Here is a 6,686-nt window from a genome sequence, read left to right as displayed (position 1 = left end):
GAAACATGTTTTCATCCAAACTTTCAACAGCTCATGAAAACAACCTTATCTTGCTTTAAACCTTTATTGGGACAGCACATCAACATCCTTTTGGAGATGAAGGCATATGGATATATTTTTATATATATCCTGGATATATTTTTATGGGGATCTCTATTGATTTTTTTTATTTGTTTGTTTGTATTTGCAGGACTTTGCAGTTTGCTGGGCAGACATGAGAAGGGTGAGCAGTATTTCAAACACATACCAGGAGTTCTGGATCCATTCAAGGCCAGGCTGGATGGGGCTCTGAGCAATCTGATGTAACTGAAGATGTCCCTTTCTAAAGGTGCCTTCCAACCCAAACCATTCTATGATTTCACTTTTTTTTTTTTTTTCTCTTAAATTCTGGGAAATTTGTGTTAACTGAGTTTTGTTTCATACTTTTTCTATATTTTCCTTCTGAGAAAGGGAGTAAAATGAGAGTCAGTCTGTTGCCTTTTTAATGGCTCATCTCTAAACGTGTGAAGATTGGTGACTTAATTCACTGGAGAGGATGCACGAAGAATCACAGAATCAGCCAGGTTGAAAAGGACCTCTGAGATCATGAAGTCCAACCCTGATCCAACACCACTGTGGTTACTAGACCATGGCACTAAGTGACACATCCAGTCTCGTCTTAAAAACCTCCAGGGATGGTGAATCCACCACCTCCCTGGGCAACCCATTCCAACATCCTGATTAGTGCTTAAATGGAATCCAAAGCTTTAGACAACAATGATGTATGAATCATTTTTATATCTTTTACCAAATACATGATATATTCTCCCTGGCCAAGAGTAGCTGATCACTTTCAGCTGATCTTTTCTTTAAAAGAATAAGCCCATGATATACAGTTGGTTTTGAAAAGTTATGTGCAACCGTAATCTAGCCCCCTTAGAGACACAAAGAAGAGAATGCTAGTGTTAGAGTCAGCATTAGTATTGCTGGAGCTAGTGCTTTGTAATAGATACTACTCAAAATAATTTTCTAGACAGTAATTTTATAGTTTCTTGGTAATGATCTCAGAAAAGTCTCCTGGAACGAATCTCATCATGAAATCAAATCTTGCCTAAAAAGAGCACTCAGACAACATGAGATGTTGTACTCCTTGCACTTTGTACATAATAAAGAAATCAGTATTTTTGCAGTCTTAGCACACCTTCAATACCCCCTTTTTCAGAGCTGCAGGGCACTTGAAAAAAGGTTCAAAATCACATTTGGTGTCCCCAGCCCTGAACTGGGTCTACACAAGACTCAATGTCTGCATCAGCTTCAGGCTGACACACTGCACCAGACCACAATGAATAATCTCCAGACATGAGTTACTGGCACAATTAAAGCAAGAGCACAGCTGACTGACATACTGAACAAAAGACCTTTGGCAAAGCTTACAGTGGAAAAGCATATAGAGGAAATACACTCTTGGCGCTGAGCACACACGAGTAAAAGCAGGACGAGCTGCTGATTAACAAGCTCAGACTCTACAGACCAAATTCCAAAGGATGAACAACGGTAATAACACTCTGTTATGTCTCCCTACAACATGCATGCAATTTGTCACTAAATTATATTCCATAGGCAGCTCCAGCAGAAGATTTTCACAGTCTAATTGATGCATATGAGATTTGGCTTGCAGCTTGCAAAAGAAGTCAGAAGTACGGAGAATTCTTTTCCATCCAACAAGAAAAGCAAAGGCCTGTAATATTAGTTATGATTGCAATAGATTTTGATGACTCTAACACAGTTATGTCATGCAGCAGGGTAGCAGTACACAGTTGTGTCTCAGAGGGTGCACATTGGACTGGACTGTCTGGGGTTTCCTCAGAAAAGAGAACATGCTGATACCTCCACAGAGCTCTCTGAGGGACGTATTTTTCCCCCAGGCTGACTAATTTGATTCTTATTACAATTTCTACCAGTTTGCTGCAGCAGTCAGGTTTAGCAGACCCTAGATCTCAGGGTCACCACTGAGCCTTTCTCACGTATTTTCATATTTTTCCCTTGCCTGTGGAACTTCCTGCAATGGCTTTCTCTTCCAGAACTGATTAATTTGCACCTCTCCTCAGAAGTTGACACCAGGAGTTCACTGGTAGCCATCTGAGGTAACTGAATGCAGTTACTAGGTTTCTATATTTAGTACGTCACTCTTCAAAATGTTATTGGCCTATTTATGGTGGTTTTAGTTAACTTCTCCAAGTCAATTCTTATCTACTTTTCTCCACTGGATATGATTTACTTTCCAAAGGATGCTTTTTTTTCTCCTGAAAACCATGTTCTCTGTCCCTCTGACAGAATAACTACTTTTAATATTCAAGGAGAGTGTTAAGTGGTATATATTTACATTGGACCTTTATTGTACCTTAAAGCAGGCCCTCAGTAGGCTGTGCTAGCTGCTCTTTTTTTTTACTCAGCTGTGCCATTTCAAGGTAAATTGCTGCAAAGCTTGCTATTTTTACTCCATCCTTCTGAGAGGAGTTGAATTTGAGAATGACAATGTCAGGACATAATTCTTTTCCTTATACTTAGAAAGTTGGCAGCTTCACTCTGCTGAATGTGTCTGACCACTGAGCAGTACTGGCACCCAGGTACGTCAGTTAATGTCTTACCTCAGCTCTCACTCCTCAAGTGAGCCCTTAGAGCAACTTTCCAGAGCTAAATGGTACATGCTGTGCTAAGTGGCACATGCCACTGTCTTCTGGGGTAGCTGTGAAAGAACCTTCTGAGGGGGAGCCCATGTGCAAAGCTGAAGCAGCTGCAGACAAAAGTAATAGTTTGAGTTTCCAACTTTTCAGGTCTTGAGAGAAAGACAGTAATTAATCCTTTGGTGAAACACACCGTTCCAAGAGAGGGTTTCTGAACACTGTGCTTTCATATCACACGAGCTGCCAGTTGAGTAAGACAGTATGGCATTATCTGATTTCTTCTGTGCTTACAGCAAAATGACTTCATAATAAAAGCATTCACATTCACCTTATACAACTTCAGATTTTGCAAGACTGTTATGTTTCTAATCATGAAAAACATGGCTTATTTCAGATGATAAAGTAGCCATAAATAAAGAGCTCACAGGAACAGGCTGACAAATAAACTTTCTATATGTTGGGTATGTATGGGGAAGTAGTTTGTGGTGACAGCACATTGCTCAGAAGAGCAGGTCATATGCTGCTTCCTATTATACCAGTGTCAACCCAGAGAATTTCCACTGTCTATATTTCAACTGGTTCAACTAAGATAAAGATCTCTGCACAGGATTTCATAGCCTTTTTGCCACTGTATAGTATTATTAAAAAAAGAAAGTACTCTAGGGGTCAAATTACTTTCAATATTGTTTGTGATAATGAATGCACTACAAATGGTTTAGTCTTATCCATCAATCATAATAAAATAATAAAAAAAGGCTGAAATAGGTTTCAGTAAGGTATCAAGCCCTTCTACTGCACTGTTACAAAATTTAGGCATGTGATACAAGACAATGCACTGTCACTGGAAACCAGACACTTCAGGGTGAACATTGCCATTTTAGGTCTCACAATGATAACACTTTGCAGGGATCAAGTCCTCCGCCCCTGGACTATTTGTAGTAAAAAGAAACAAAGATGAAATTATAGAAAACAAAATAGAAGTCGGTTCTGAGTGAAAAAGTTAAGAGGTATTCAAAAATCATCATGCCACATACGTGTATCCAAGAACAGTAAGAAGGAAGTGGGAAGCTGTATGCAGAGGAAGGATGGCAGAACAGAGTCTGGGAATGCACACAGACAGGTCTAAGCCCAGACTTTGATTCACAGCCCCTTCCCCTGCTAATCTCTGGGCCTGAGCAGCAGGGGCAGATGTGCTGGGAGCCGTCCCAGCGCTGGTGATGTGGCACTGCTCGCCTGGGCTGGCTGCACTCAGCAGTCCTTGCCACCTGCGGCTGCACTGCTGTGAACAGTCCACACCTGGAGGAGAAAACTAACTGTTAAATGTGTCACAGGTGGTGTTTGAGCCTGTGAGTGATGCTCCAGCCAGCCAGAGCCAGTGAGGGTTCCCTGACCAGCAGTCTAGGGAAGGAGAACTGAAGGTTCACAGAGACAGAGCAACAAAAGTAGGGCAGCATCCACTCACAAAGCCTGAGCAGCTTAACTTACACTAATGGAAAAGGGGATCTGAGTCGCTAAAACCTGGTACATCAAACTGAGATGAAAATATAACTCTAAGTATGTATTTCTGGGCTGTAAGAGGGCTGATAGAGACTAGAAATTATATCTATCATACTCCAGTTCTGGACGGTTTGGTGTCCCCCCCCATTTTTTAATAACACAGAGAGATATTATTTCAGTCTAAATAATTCCTTTTTTATATATAAACTCAAGAAAAAATTGAAATCTGGTTGCAGGTTTAACTGTGAGATGCACACACACACATACATACACACACACACACACATTCATGCACAAACTCTTCTCATACACACATACACATACCTTCTGCCCCCTATTTCTCCAAATATCTGTTTCATTTTGTGCCCTCACAGAAAATGATGGAAAACAACTACACAGAAAAAACTTTTTTTGTTCCTTTCAAGAAATCAAATATAGCATAAGCTCTAAGAGATCAAAATAAAACAGATATTACATTTCTAATTTTCAATTAATCAGATTCTGTACATCAAAAGGCAAAAAGCAGATTCTATTCTCATTTGTAACAATGCAAAAGACAAACCAGAAAAATTTGCTGTTCCTCTGTTCCTAAGTACCACAGAAAAATCTGCCATTCTGTAATGGAACAGCATGGAATAATATGAATAATTTGAATTTCAGGAGCCTTTTTCTAAGTGAGCATTCTCATTTCACAGCCAAGTCAGATTAGCTCTACCATCCTCACTGGAATTGGAGTCACATAGGTTCACTCTCATTTTGTGGCTGAAATTATGAAGAAGAAACACTGTGATTTGCCTGATGCAATGGAGAACATACCATCTGAAGAAAAAATGGCACCTGGGTCTGCGGCCATCTAGCTGTGTGCATTAACCTCTAGGCCTTCCAGCAGTGTGATGCAGACCAGAAAATTATTTTCCTGACTATTCTTTTTCTTTTTTTTTTTTTCAGTCCCAGGGTAACAGTAATACTTCTAAAGATATTAGCATTATTTATATTAGATGGGAGGGGGTATTTTAAGCAAATGTATGGTTAATTTACTTCCTCTGGGGCAAGTTCTGCCAGTGCTGTCCAATAAGCAGTTTAGGCTGCCATTAGTAGCACTTCTGTGGGTAGACCTGTCTGGACTGGCAGAGTGATGAGGGGCAGGGAAAGGGAAAAACCACAGTGAACCTGTTCACTTCATGAAATGAAGGTATACCCAACTCCTTGCCCCTACTTCTGGCCTCCCTTGAAAGCCCATCTGAGTATAAACACTATACTAAAAGACATTTATTCCTTTTGCTTTGTTTGAGCTGTGGCAAAGCTGGTGGAAACTGTCATATTATCCTTGGAAAAAATTAAGGATTTCCTGGGAAATGCAGAATTTTACTCTTCCAGTCCACCTTTGTCAACCCCTGCTTAAAAAAATAAGTAAATTAGTATTTTTTTTTCCTACACATTGACTAAAAAGTTGTGCTAAAATGCAGATAAGCCTTTTCTCTCAGCAGTCATTGACACTGAGCTGAGTGCCGTCCGTGGCAAAGAGGCACCTAAGAACACGGTTCATACTGTTTCCTTTCTCATTTTGGCACAGCGTGGAATTTAGTGATACATGTACTAGGGCCAAACTACAATGGTTTTGACAGCTGTGGGGGAAGGGTGGTCGGTCCTGTGGCTGAACTCCTCACCCGTTCCCATGGGGAGAGGGTGCCTTGCAACGAGACAGATGGCTCCTACACAAGGTCAGCAGAAATGTTCAGGCATACCCTACTTATTTTTGCATGGTATTCATCGATTCAAACTGCTTCTGAGCCCCTCTCCCCTCTGCTTAATAGAATTTTTATCATGTTTTTAAATCTTTGCCAATTTTAATGTGGCTGATTTAATTTCACACAAGAAAGTGTGGGAGCAGCAGTCTCGGTTCCCCTGGATAAACACTGGACTACGTGCTACTTGTGTTTGACTATGTCAGCTGTGAGCTTTCTAAGTATGAAGTCCTGCCAGGCAAGACATAAATCTTTTGTCAAGGAAAGGGGTACATTATCTGCTTCTCAGCTGTTTCTTTTCTAAATAGCTACCTGAGGTTTAAGATAAATATTCAACATGGTTATTTAAAAAAAAAAAAAAAAAAAAGAAAGGAAAAGCCAGAATCCTTTTTCTTGTGCCTTGAACATTAATGGCCAATCACAGAGAGTGGGGATCAGTCCACATGGCATGTTCCACATCAGTCTAGAAATGCAGTAGTGCAGTGAAAGGATTTCAAAGGGATAAAGAATTTAATAATACTTTGGCTGTAAGATACTTTTTTACCTTCTGGGCCAGTCCCTTGCAGTGAAGCTGCCAGATGCAACTGGGTGCATCTTTGCTGGGTTAATGAAGCTTTGCCCTCCTTCCCCAGGAACATGGTCAGTCCAAGCTTGGGATTGTGAAAAGGGTTATGTTTAAGTAGGATCCTTATTCTGAGTGAAAATCTTGTTGTTCCCAGGTATCTTCATACTGAAAAGTAAGAAGAAATTAAACTGGTGACTAGCCATAAGGCAATAGCTA

The sequence above is a fragment of the Empidonax traillii genome, unplaced genomic scaffold (genome assembly GCF_003031625.1).
Source record: "Empidonax traillii isolate 1590-97213 ecotype Southwest subspecies unplaced genomic scaffold, ASM303162v1 scaffold69:size3087049, whole genome shotgun sequence".
NCBI classification, from domain to species: Eukaryota; Metazoa; Chordata; class Aves; order Passeriformes; family Tyrannidae; genus Empidonax; species Empidonax traillii.
This window is presented reverse-complemented; position numbering follows the sequence as displayed.